The 14,250-nt window shown below is 39.9% G+C and overlaps 1 long non-coding RNA gene across 3 annotated transcripts; it reads left to right on the top strand.

Moving 5' to 3' along the window:
* The first annotated feature begins 3,620 nt into the window (after positions 1-3,620).
* Positions 3,621-13,503, top strand: LOC148641323 (uncharacterized). 3 transcript variants are annotated; one of them, XR_015929720.1, is made up of 13 exons: positions 3,621-3,814; positions 4,326-5,460; positions 6,227-6,285; positions 6,459-6,738; positions 8,260-8,376; positions 8,476-8,624; positions 9,213-9,344; positions 9,616-9,755; positions 10,287-10,493; positions 10,583-10,636; positions 10,725-10,942; positions 11,034-11,681; positions 11,979-12,196. It is a non-coding gene; the product is annotated as an uncharacterized LOC148641323 (long non-coding RNA). The 3 variants fall into 3 exon arrangements; XR_015929719.1 differs by having other exon boundaries at positions 11,034-11,677; XR_015929721.1 differs by lacking the exons at positions 11,034-11,681; positions 11,979-12,196 and adding an exon at positions 13,075-13,503.
* Positions 13,504-14,250: the final 747 nt, after the last annotated feature.

Raw genomic sequence — 14,250 nt, forward strand, 5'->3', positions numbered from 1 at the left:
CTTCGGCTTTATTGTTCCTTGCATGCAATAAACTCATCTGTTTCACTTCATCTCGGGATCAAGAACCTTATTTCTTCTGTTACAACAGCTGTTTTGTACGTGGGAAACCTGAAGACAAACCAGCAAGGTGAGAGATTCAATTTTGCCATTTCTTCATTGTATTTTCAAAGGCTTTTTTGAAACCGGTTATCTCGGTTAGTATTTTATGAAATGGTACTTTTACAGTTCCAGATGCCCTGAGGAAGCGCATGCAGTCCAGCAGAAAGAGCTGCCGCAGGCTCCTCCAGAGACTGAGGAGGACGAGGAAGATGAAGGGGAACATGGGAGGTCTGAAGAACTGGAGCAGCAGTAAGACTTTCCTCTCATGTTTCCATTTTGATTAATAATTCCACCGGCTCTCTTATGTATGAAATCATTCTGTGATTAGTGTCCTATATCCCTACAGGACCCCAGTAGTGAAGAGTTATCAGCAGGCTCTCCGGAAGAGAGTGGCCCGGGCTGGACTATACAGAAAACACAATCTGGATGTTCCTCTCCTGGCTGGGTTTAAACAGTACCTTATCCAGGACCTGGGTGTGGTAAACTGCTCTCAGGAGGTAGGTATTTAAAACTGGGCAGAGGCTCACAAAGTACATATTTTAAATCATTCGCACAGAATTTACCCATCTGAGATTGTGCCAGTCCTAAAAATAAACCCTAAAAACATTTTTTTTAGATACACAACGTTTCCAGATTTCTGTTTTTTATGGATCCGTCTAAAGCATCCTTGATGTTTGTGAAGGACATTCCCAAAACACGCAATTTTTTTTACCAACTGAGGATGACTGGACTGTCTCACCAAACCATTGCTAATTACATCAAAAATATCAACCGGTTCCTGTGCTACATCCTGAATGCCACCAACCTAAGACAGGAGGATCCCAGCCTGGCTAACATCATCATCATCTTCCAGAGCATCCTAAAGGACATTCAGCAGAAAAAAAGCAAGGATGTCTCAAAGGAAGTAATCAGAAAGAGGTATGTTCCATTTGGAACTCTGATTCCAGTTGGTTTCCAGTTCCAGTACATGATGGGAATTGACATTGATGGTACTACTCCTTTTGCCACAGATACAGACAGCTGCAGACTCCTGGGCCGAGCGCCAGTGACTGCTGGAAGGTGCTGAGGGCTGCAAAGAGAGATGTGGAGCGGATACTGAAGAAGACGCACACCTCTGAAGACATCACCATGCCTGAGCAGCTTCTTGTGCTGTATTACCTGCAGGCCATTCTCCAGCTGAAGCACCTACAGCACCCACGGGTGGTAAAGAATATGACAGTAAGCATGACAGTCATGCATATTTCAGTTGTTTGGCCAAATTCTAACAATGAAACAATGATCTGACATTCATAAAGAGACAGAATAACAGTGCTGGTCAGGGCTCATCGCTGTCATTTAGGTGGCGCTCCTGTAACTTAGGGCCTTTACAGGGAGACCTGCTGTGCCAGTGATCCTGGACTGGAGGGAAGGGTGGGGGAGAAGATGCTCTAAGCTCTGTGTTCAGTCAGAGAGATTGGACAGTGGAAGTATGAGAGTGGAATTTGATTTCCACCCCAGCTTCTCTTCAGTAACTTCATATGTAACAAGAGTTAGTGAATGGCAAACATCAAGTTCAAACAGCCTCAGCGGCACTAAATCATAATCATTCTTGATGACACCTCCTCATGTTATATGTAAGCCCCTTCTCTCTTTCACATTTATCTCGCTTCCACCTCTTGGCACCTCTCTTCCATACCATCCCCTACTTGTGAGTCCTCATTGGGATCCCAGCTGCCTCGTCCTACAGAAGCTTAGCACCCAGCCAAGTGGGTCAGACTGACTGATTGAAACACTCAACACTCTCCATACACTTCATTGCTGGGTGCTGCTGTTGATACTGTAAAATGATCATTGGCAGTTATGAATCAGTTATTATTTATTGAATTGCTTGTGATTTCAGGTCCAGGAATGGATGCAGAGAAAGAATTTTGTGTCACAAAGAGGGCAAAAACTGGTGATAATAGCAGTGAAAAAGCACACAACCTCCTCACAGCAGCTGACATGCTTTGCACTGAATGAAGAAGAGGAACATGTAAGTGTGAAAGTTACGTTGATATACTCTCTCCAGTTCATTGTCAACATCTGTCTTCGGCATTCAACAATACAATACAAAGTACAATAACTGCATTTTGTCTGTTATTTCAGATGTTTCACCTTTACTTCACTAAACTACGCTGTACTGCCACTGACAGCATCTGTGGAACAGAGACTGAACATTTTTTCATTTCTTCTGTGGGGGAGCCAATTTATAGTCCTTCCAATGACCTGCGAAGACTGCATGAGAAGTAAACCAAATCACAAAGTTGTTTTAATGTATTAATCAAACTGTCTGTGGCTTGGAAACAATCATACACTTTGTGTATGTGTTTATTTTGTAGATACCACCTCTCATTCATCACCAGCCAGGCTGCCAGGAGGGCATTTGAGACGGCCACAAAGAGGCTCACAGATGCACAGAACAGCATTGTGGCGGATTATCTGGCCCACTCAGATGGTACTGCAGAGAAACACTATAGGATACTGACACATGACAACATCTGCTCAGCCATTGAAGTCATTGAAGGTGTTGCAGAGGAGGGAGCTCAGTAAGTATCACCATGTTCTGAACAGATGACAAAATATTCTTGTGTCATAAACAGCAATTACTTAATGCTTTTGAAAGAGCAATCGCCACTCAGTGCTGCAGTATGCGCATCTGCTGTATAACACTGCTTTCAGTTCTTTTCAGCCAATGTGTTACAGAGATTATTGTGATCTAATATTCGTTTTTACATCAGATCAACACCAAAATGCACTGTGGCAGCTGCAGGATCTGGAAATCCAAAGATGGATGATGCAACAGCCTTCCAGGAGCTGACACGGGAGTTTCCAGTGTTGTTAGACGGGCAGCTTCCCAGAAAGAAAGAGCGCCTGAGACTGACTGGAAGTCATGACCGACACTGTTACGACAGGTGGAGATCAGATCAGAGGAAGATGAGACTGCAGAACATTATTGGTAAGTTTACATATCAATTATTTTCACAGAGAAACAGACAAAGAAAGTGAATTTGGAATCATTTCTGAGGGTTTCTGTTCTGGTTTTCATTCCAGACCATTACGCTTTCCGGTTACCAACGGAAGGCCAGGTGACTCGCTATTTTCAAAAGATGAGCTGGACTGCAAATACACCAAAAGCATCTGAAGTGCTTGAGAAGTGGAAGCCCAACACAGGTGCACAACCAAATGTAAGGCAAATTAAAAAGCTGGTAAAGCGTCAAACCTGGAGAGGCCTGACTATCACTGACGATCCAGTGAAGGGGAAGAAGGTTGTGACTTCCAGGCGTTTCCAGAAGGCAGAGGTGGTATGTGATTACCATGGCGAGGTCATCACAAAGACAACTGCAGAAGTCCTAATGGCACATATGGCAGAGGGAAAAATGAGACGTCTTTTCTTTTTTGACGGACCTGCACAAAAAATGTGCATTGATGCTTGTGAAGAACATTGCGCCTGCCACCCGGATAAGGAGACGATCGGAAGGTGGATAAATTCCTCAAAGAAAAAAGACAACATCAGGGCTGTCAGAGAGTCATTCATAATCAACGGACAGCCCGTCATGAGAATTCTGTTTATAGCGAAGAGGGACATTGCTGAGGGAGAGGAGCTCCTCTTTGATTACAGAGTTTCGAGGAAATCATTTCAGGGTGAAGTACAGGCTCTAGAGTGGTTGGATAACTAACCAGTTCCAGAAAATACTTTGTAAGTATGTTGAACATATTTTCTTTCAGCTATTAAAGATAGTGTCTTCTTGTGACTTGAAATCTATCTCAGTATTGTGTGTGTCATTGTTTTGAAGATGACATGTCTCATTCTCCAACAGCTAGGGCAACAGGAGGGGATAAGAGACAGTAAAAATTAGATAGATGAAGCTCAGAAGAGCATAGAGGCTGATTAGCCATCCCACACAAATATTCCCAAGACAAAACACTATGAGACATCTGCCCAGCTCTTGTTCTTATTGAAAGTTTTGGAATGAAGAGGTCTAATTGTCACCACTTTTGAAAAACTGTCAACTTTATCTGAATGTTTCAAAAGAGCGATCACTCCACTTAAAAGTTTTCCAATTAGTTCATGATCAGTGGAGCAATGCAAATAATCTTTTTCAGTGTAAGACATCTGCTTTTGGGTCAGTTGAAATTAAACAAACTCTCAAATCTTTTTGAGACGATGTGTTACACTAATTATTGATTTATGAATGTATTGTTCACAGACAAAGGAGATATGATTGTCAGAAGACGGGTGATGGCCCAGCATTCCCAGAACGGACACTGGAGTTTCCAGCAGCATTAGATGGGCAGCCGCTTGGGAAGAGACATCGGCTGAGACTCACTAAACTTCATGAATGACACCAAGAACAGAGCCTACAAGATGAGTCTAGATAACAATTCCTTAAACCTTTTAGTGAAGGTTTCTGAAAAGGCTAAGGACTACAGCAATTATTTTTGGACTACAGAGATATTTTAAAACCTCATTAAGAAGTTAGACATTTAATGAAAAGTGATTTATCTTTACAAGAATGTTTTAAAACTTTAATTGCAGTTCAATAGATGCCGTAGACCGAATCTACAATGACTGCATTTTATTTTCATTTTAGCCATAAACTGTTGTAATTATTTTAATTGAAAAAAAAATTTATTCAGAGCACCAAATCCAGTTGATTTTGGAATTGAGAGGCAATTATTAGCTATAGCGGTTTCAATTATTGTCGACTATCGGTCCTGGCCGGTTTCAATTATTAGCTATAGCGGTTCCTATCTATGACTGAGCTGTGATTTCTGTTTAATAGAGACCTGTCTCTTACACAAAGGAGATTTTTTACTCTAACAGGTGTCACTCCCCAGCAAAGTCTATCACATTCCATAATGATTTACTGCATTGGAGCAGATAAGCAGACTCAGTCCACTGCAGCTTTTAAAATATGACAGGTTTCTGAGAATTTCAAAGCAATAGAAAAGTGCAACAAATGGAGTTCTTGAAGTTGTTCTTTCATTGTGCCTTCAACAAAATCATATTAATGTGCTTCTGCTGTTTTGTAGAGTCCGCCTGCCACTCATCTCCTGGCATGTTGCCAGTAGGACACATGAGAAGCCACAAAGCAGCTGATTGAGGTCCAGGAGAACATGCAGACACAACAGAAGTGCATTGTAATGTTTCAGCAGCCTCTTGGGAAGAGATGGACTGAGACTGATTGTGCTTCATAAAAGACACAGTTTGATTTCACCCAGAACAGAGCCCACAAGTTGATATGATATGATATGGGCTGGGAGATTAATGCTGCATCACTGCCATGGATCCAAGAGGGACATCGTGTATGTAGCTATCATTCAGGAGGATTCTGACAAGAGGTAAGACTTCTATTTTACATTTAAACCCATGTTTAGCTGTGTTTTTTAGATTCAACTGAACCAATTTCTGTGTGTGATAATGTCCTTGAATTCTGACAACATCACACTAAATTACATGATAGTATAAAACAGCTAATGTTTCTAGAGATAAAGTTTCTGGGATGCTTCTCATTACTTTGCATTACCAGGGACAGTTTAATTCACCTTGTACAGTATTGAAAGACCAAGATGCTGTTTATTTAACATTTTATAGAACTTTGTCTACTATGGCAACATGATGAGCTTGGTGAAACTTGGAAAAATACTGCTTTGCCACTTATCTTAAGATAAAGATAGCATAAAGGTTTATCTTTTGCACCTACCTGCCCCCCGGGGAAGGCCAATGCTTTCTAAGTTAATGTTTCCCTACAGTAGACTGTACCTTATCTTCTAAGGTAATGTATATTGACCCAAATCAGTTTTGGAATCCAATCTACTGACGAGATGGAGCACATCCTTTTTTGGATACAGATTCATTGCAATAATGTAACTGCAAATGAATATAGATGAGCATGTATGTTTGTTCATATACAGTGGCAGGAGCAGTTTCTCATTGCAGTGAATTTTCAGGGCCAATTTAATCTCTCCATCTTATACTGAATATGAAAGGTAGCATTGTCTATATGGACTCCTCACTAGTTGGAATTTGTATATATTCCAGTGTTCCCTCAGCCAGTCCTTCTGTTGTAATTCAATTTATCTTATAAAATTCCTTCCCCACTTCTAGGACCAGCAGTTTTTGAACTCCACAATGGCTCCTATTGGAAAGTTTGTGACTGAGACCAAGTAAGAGTTCACTTTTTTATATTAAGCCATTATTTCATTTGTAGCAATGAGCAATTCTGATATAAATACAATAAAATCATTATGCTCAAACTATGAGAGAGAAAATTAAGGATAATTTAAGAAATCAGTCTTAGCTTGTTTCTATACACAAATTATATTATTTATTTTCAAAGGAAACCCGCAAGGATTCCCCTGGTGTGTAAGATGTGCCTGAATACTTTTGATCAGCTTCCTGCTCACTTGAAGAGGGCGTGTACGAAGCACGCCACGGCAGAGGAGATCAGGATGGCCTCTCAACAGGCGAGGAAAGATAAATCACCTGAAGAACAGGGCCATCGTGGATTACAACAGAATAGAGATCGTGTCTGGTGAGGCAAACGGGACAGTGGTTGTAAGACTGCTGGAGTCCTTGGGCCTTTTTGTACGTGGGAAGCCTGAAGACACATTGGCACGGTGAGATATTTTTAATTTGTAAGGCTTCTGTAGTTTCTTTTTGAAATCATTGTTACAACATATTATGTTAAAGCATGTAGAAAAGAATCTTGCGATCTCCTAATAGCTTCTGATTCTGGTTCTCTTTCCATACTCATCCTTCTTGATCTCAGTGCTGCCTTTGACACTGTTGACCATAACATCTTGCTTTCTCGTCTCGAGACTGTGTTTGGAGTCTCTGACACTGCCCTCAAATGGTTTAAGTCTTACCTCACTGATCACTGTCACTTTGCCTCTCTCAATGGGTACAGGTCTGAAATTGGTCTTCTCAAGTCTGGTGTCCCTCAGGGCTCAATACTGGGCCCCTTGCTCTTCAGCATTTACATGTTCCCACTTGGTCAGCTTTTAAGATCACATGGCCTCAGCTTTCATTTTTACGCTGACGATACTCAAATATACATCCATACCAAACCCGACACTGATGTGGCTGTCTCTATTCTATCTAATTGCATCTCTGACATAAAAATTTGGATGACTCAAAACTTCCTTCATCTTAACTGTGACAAGACTGAAGTCATGCTTATTGGTACCCCCCATCAACTTCGTAAAGCCAGTCCTGTAACCCTGTCTGTAGATGGCTCTGTACTTGAGCTCCAATCAAAATTGAAAAACCTTGGGGTCATATTCGATTCTGGCTTAACATTCGACCCACATGTACAGCATACTGTCAAAACATCTTTTTTTCACCTTAGAAATATGGCAAGACTACGCCCTATGCTATAATTAACTGTGGCTGAAAAACTGATCAACATATTTGTATTCTCTCGAATTGACTACTGCAATGCTCTGCTCCCTGGGGTATCTAAATCTACTCTGAACAAGCTGCAGTATGTCCAAAATTCAGCAGCCAGAATCCTGACCAGATCTAGTGCAAGTGTTCACATTACTCCTATCCTGGAGTCCTTGCACTGGCTTCCGGTCAAATTCCGCGTAGACTTTAAAATCCTCATGCTCACCTACAAGGCTTTACATGGCTTGGCACCTCAATACCTGTCTGAACTTTTATCGCCCTACTCCCCACCTCGCAACCTCCGCTCTTCAAATTCTGCCCTCCTTACTGTCCCCCAAGCCCGTCTACATTGTATGGGTGACAGGGCCTTCTCCTGCTATGCCCCCAAGCTCTGGAACTCCTTGCCCAAGGATATTAGAGAGTCACCTTCTCTAAACTCCTTCAAATCCAGACTCAAAACCCTCCTTTTCAGAAAAGCCTTTACTTAACTGGTTCCATTCTTCACCCCTCTGCTCTTCTTAATACCATCTTCCACAGTCTCCTCTATTGTTATTGTTGTATTGTTGTAATTATAATTGTGTCCTGTCTTGTGAATTTTTCTTATTTATTGTTGTAGTCTTCTTATTTATTGTTATTGTCATCCTGTAAAGCGCTTTGAGAAGCCACCTTTAAAGGCGCTATATAAAATAAAGATTATTATTATTATTATTATTATTATTATTATTATTATTATTAATCTACCTGTATTCCAGCGGCCCTGAGCAAGAGGCCGCTGTCCAGGAGGAAGAGATGCCAGAGGCTGCTCCAGAAATTGAAGCAGAAGCGGATAAGGAAGGGGAAGATGTGAGCTCCAAAGAACTCTATCAGCAGTAAGACTTTTTATTTTTCCGATGTATCTATTTTTTACTAAAATTCTAATTTGTCTTATAGGTATTAAATGTTTAAACCGGTGTTTTATATTCTTACAGACCCCCAGTAGTTAAAAAGTATCAGCAGGCTCTCCTGAAGAGAGTGGCCCAAGCTGGACTCTATAGAAAGCACTCCCTGGATGCTCCTCCTGGCTGGATTCAAACAGTACCTTACCAAGGATTTGGGAGTGGCAAATTGTTCTCAGGAGGTATTTATTTTTTAAAGGCATTTAAAATTAAGCAGTGGTATCTCCATTGTACATGTTTTTATTCCTTAGCTTTCACCCATGTGAAATGATGTCAGCCATAAACATCATTGTGAGGAAACACTGGGGAAAAAGTCATGCAGGAAATGGGGGATGAAAACAGGGGGGCGTGTCCATGCAGTGCTGGTGATCCGGGGAATAGTGGCCGAGGCAAACAATCCAAAGAATAAGTCCAAGGGAGAATCCAACAAAAAAAGCAAAGGTCCATGTCCATGTAATCTATCAAAAAACCAGGGATTAAAAACAGGTGCCGGGTCGGGACCGGCGGGGGGAACAGGAACAGGAGCAGGAAGCTAAAAACACAACAGAGCCAGGCACAACCAGGACCCGGGCTCGCACGATGCGGAGATCAGGTGCAGAGCCTCCAGTGAAGTGAGCGCCTGGCTTTTAGAGGTGAACTGAAACAGGGTAGGAACAAGGAACAGATGCGGTGAATGAGGCAAATGAGGAAGGGCTGGAGCGCCTTTAAGAGTAGGGGTTTGCGATCGTCTTACAGGTTGGCATATTTATTTTATTTTCTTGCTATTACAGGTTGAGGAATGGATGCAAAGAAAGACTGTTGTTTCACCAAGTGGACAAAAAATGGTCATAATTGGTGTGAAAGAGCACAAAACTGCATCACAGCAATTGGCGTCCTTTGCATTGAATGAAGAAGAGGAACATGTAAGTTGATGGCTACACTGAAATATCCCTTAAGGGTTGTGGTAGAACTGGAACCTTCCTGTCAAGCGGTGGGTGCAAAGCAGAGTAACACACATAATGTGACACCAGTCCATCACAAGACACACACACTTAAACCACAGGCAATTTTCATAGAAGCCAATTAAAATACATGTTAATATAGAAAAAAAGACCTCTCCCTGTATAGCTACCATCATTTGCAATATCTAAGAATATTTGGAATGTACCATAATTGCATTTTGTTTTCCATCAGATGTTTCATGTGTACTTCACACAACTGCACTCTACTGCCAAGGACAGCAGCTGTGGACAGGAGGAAGAGAAGTTTTTCATTTCATCTGCTGGAGATCCTATTTACAATCCTACCAATGACTTGAGAAGACTGTATAAGAAGTAAGCAGAATAATATTATTATAATATTATATATTATAATAATATTATATTATATATTAAATATATATAATTAATATAAACTGATGGAAAAATAAATGCAACACCTCCACACTCTGCCCCCATCCTGCAGCATGCCAATGGCTCCCTTCCTTTTTTCTGGTGACATTCAAGGCATTATGGAATGCACAGACAACTGACTAGGTGTGGCCTTTTCCTTGCAGTGACCTAAGCTTTGAATTAAGTCTTTTTAAAAGGTGACCTGGTTCTGATAATGTTTCACCTGGACCTCATTGTAGTGCACCTAATGAGCTTTTGCATGATTGCCAAGTTGCAATGCCTCACTGTACTAGCTTTATTGCTGGTCAGACAAATTGACAACTTTTTGTGAAAGTACATAAGCTATAACTATAGCAACTAAGGTATAGTATTATTATTCCGGAAAATGTTGTATTTCTTTTGTCCATCAGCATCTTTTTTTTTTTTTTTGGTGAGTTGGAAATGATCACATATGCTTGCTTGTTTATTTTGTAGGTACTGCTTGCCATTCATTACTAGCCAGGTTGCCAGGAGGGCATTTGAGACGGCCGCAATAAATGTAACAGATGCACAGAAGAGCATTGTTGCAGATAATTTAGCACATTCCAATTCTACGGCAGAGAAACCTTATAGAATGCTGACACATGCCAACATCTGCTCAGCAATCGAAGTGATTGAAGGTTTTGCAGAAGAAGGATCGCAGTAAGTGTCACTGTGATCTCAAAATGAGTAAACAAAATCAGTATCTCACAAAACTACAATTACACAATTACTTATTTTTTTAACTTCAGGTCAAGCTCACGGGAGAAAACATCAGACTCTGAACAACGCACACCACTTGTGGAGTAAGTTGGAATCTAATATTCCCTTTTCATTCATTTTTTACATTGTGTTACAAAGACCTGTGATATTTTATTTAAATACTTACAACAGATCAAGGTCAAGATCCACTATGGCAGCTGCAGGATTTACTTCTACGAAGTTGGATTATTCTACAGCCTTCCAACAACTGATACAGGTGTTTCCGGTGACATTAGATGGACAGCTTCCCAAAAAGAAGAAGCGTGTTAGCCTGACTGGAAGTCATGACCGTCACTGTTATGACAGGTGGAGAACAGAGCAGAGGAAGATGAGACAGCAGAATATTACTGGTAAATGTACAAATCAATTATTTTCACCAACAAACACTTAATGTAAGTTTAGAATATATTCTGAGAATGTATATTGTCATTTTCTTTCCAGACCATTACGCTAGACAGTTACCAACAGAAAGACAGGTAACCTGCTATATTCAAAAGATGGGATGGTCAGCCAATGCATCAACAGCATCTGACGTTCTTGAGAAGTGGAATACAAACTTGGAACTGCCACCAAATGATAATGAAATTAAAAAGTTGGTAAAGCATCAAAGGTGGAAAGGCCTGCACATCGTTGTCGATCCTGTGAAAGGGAAGAAGGTCTTGACTTCCAGACGTTTCCAGAAGGGAGAGGTTGTGTGTGATTTTCATGGTGAGGTCATCACAAAGACAGCTGCAGAAGCCCTAATGGAACAGATGCCAGAAGGAGAAATGAAATATTTATCTTTTTTGATGGACCTGTACAAAAAATGTGCATTGACGCTTGTGGTGAACACTGCACCTGTCATCAAGATAAGGAGACGATCGGAATGCAGATACATTTCTCTAAGAAAAGGGACAACATCAGACCTGTATTAGAGACATTCATAATCAACGAACAGCCCATCCTGACAATTCTGTTTTTGGCAAATAGGGATATTGCTGAAAGAGAAGAGCTCCTCTTTGATTTCAGTGTTTCAAGGAAATCATTTCAAGGAGAAGAACAGGCTCTGGAGTTGTTGGATCACTAAGCATTTAAAACAATACTTAGTAGGTATATGAAACCACAAGTTTTGCAGATATGTATTTTCTTGTAGCTTGAAATTATGGTTAGAATTCTGTTTATTTTATTATCTAGAATATGGCATTTCTCATTCTCATCAGCAAGTATAGCAAGTATATTGGGGGGGGGGTATGAGATGCCCAACAAATGATTTTCAGAAGAGCATAGAGCCAAATTAAATACCCCACTCAATTGTTACTGCAAAAAAATGCCACATGCTGTAAACAAAACATAAAAAGATTTAAAGATGTGAACTATTTTTGAAATTTGTTGACACTATCTGAACAGCACAGCATTCCCAGAATGGACAATGGAGTTTTCAGCAGCATTAGATGGGCAGCCTCTTGGGAAGAGAGATGGAATGAGACCGACTGGACTTCATTAATAACACCGTTCTTATTGAAAGAGAACAGAAAGATAAGTCTGGATAATAATTCTTACTCTGATTTTTTAGTTATTTTCTTTCATTATCTACAGAATAGATTTTTGATAATCATATCGATAAGCTTCTTTCGAAACTGCCCAACATTACCAAACAGAAGAATTTTTCATCAGGACACCATTTGTGCATCGAAAGCACTGGAGAGGTATATATGACAGATTATGTTCTGCCACTGAAATACTAATTGCTTCATTTCAGTTCATCCTTAGACAAGCAGAAGAAAAAGAAGTTTGATGGAATTAGATGGCATTCCTCTTGGGAAGAAAGATAACAGAGACTGACTGGACTTCAAGAACAGCACCTTTCTGATTCACAGCGAACAGAACACAAAAGATTAGTCTACGGAACAATTGCTTTATTTTCTTAATTAAAATTTCTGAAAAGTTTAAGGACAACAGCAATGAACATTGTTAATGAGTTAGAGGTTAGATAAACCTGTATTTCCAGTGGTTTGTCATTTCAACAATGTTTTAAAATTGAATTTCTATACAGTGGACACCCTTGACATAACACAAAATGAAACCATTTCATTTTCATTTTGGAGCTAAACTGCTGGGAACATTTTTTCAGTAAACTGTTAAAAGCATATTATGGTCTGAAAGCCAAGATATTATTTGTGACCACATTAATTACTTTTTAAACTGTAAAGTAATAATCTGCTAACATGGCTAGTTTCTATCACTGAGCTGGGATTTCTATTTACGACAGAGATCAGTTTCTTAAACAAAATAAAATTGTCTCCATCCTGGAAAATCAGTCACGAATTTGAATAGGGCTTATGGCATTTGATCAGTTTCACAGCCTAATTCTACTGCATTTGTTTTTTAATGATTCACAATTGTGAATATTAGAAATGTTAATGCACAGAGTTGCTTAGGCTTTTATTTTTTAATTTTGTTTTCAACACAATCATAATGATTATGCATATGTTATTTTTTGTAGCTGTCACCTGCCATTCACTACCAGAAAAGATGCAAGGATGTACATGAAGAGGTGTGATGACCAGGATGACAGTGCTGCTCAGGACAAATCACAAATTTTCACCTGCCTAACACCTTTGAAGAAGAAATCAATAATGCAGAAAAACTGAAAATAGGACTGTGCGAGAGTTTTGTCTTTTGCCTCCAAACTATTTTTCTAATTGTATAATGTTAGCATACCCAGAGGGGTTGGGCAGTCAGTTGATCTTGGACCCCTAGAGGTTTTTTTTCTCTCCTTACTAAGGAGTTTTTGGTTCCTCTCCTCAGTTATCTTCTGGCTTTTACTCTTTCTATATTGTAACATCATGTATCATCACCCAGCTATGTTAAGTGTCTCAGGTCAACCTTGTTATGAAATATGTTATATAAAAATCAATTGAGTTTAACCATACTAGTTGTGAATGCTGTCATATTTTATTGCCATAATTTATAAAAAAATAATAAAAATTATTGCGCAATTAGCTTTTTCAAACTTTTAGATTTTCTATATAATTTCAATACAACTTCTAATTGTGACCATCATGAACAATGACTGCTTCTTGTTTTGGGATTAAAATATTTTTTTTATTTTTGATCTCATAACTAAAAAATGTATGAAACAAACTGTAAGATTGCAATGTATTAAAATTGGTCCCTCATTGTTCTGTGATTCTTACCGATTGTGCAGACCACAGCAGGTCAAAGGAATTCACAGATAACTCTACTCTGAGAATTTGGTAAGTTTAGTGAAGAGAAAAATCAGTTGTATCATTAATTTCTTAATGATTTCACAGCTGACTTTTAAAGTGAAAAGTATGTGAAATTCAACCGAGTATGGATAAGTGTTTTAGCTAGGAATAATGGAATAGGACTCCAGTTCTATTTTGTGGGTTTCCGGAACTGGTGCCACGATTAAGAGGGATGGCCGGGGGCATTCGTATTGCGCCGCTAGAGGTGAAATTCTTGGGCTGGCGCAAGACAGACGAAAGTGAAAGCATTTGCCAAGAATGTTTTCATTAATCAAGAACGAAAGTCGGAGGTTCGAAGACGATCAGATACCGTTGTAGTTCCGACCATAAACGATGCCGACTCGCGATCCGGCGGCGTTGTTCCCATGACCCGCTGGGCAGCATCCGGGAAACCAAAGTCTTTGGGTTCC

Source organism: Lepisosteus platostomus, chromosome 24 (assembly GCF_059453375.1).
Source record: "Lepisosteus platostomus isolate fLepPlt1 chromosome 24, fLepPlt1.hap1, whole genome shotgun sequence".
NCBI lineage: Eukaryota > Metazoa > Chordata > Actinopteri > Semionotiformes > Lepisosteidae > Lepisosteus > Lepisosteus platostomus.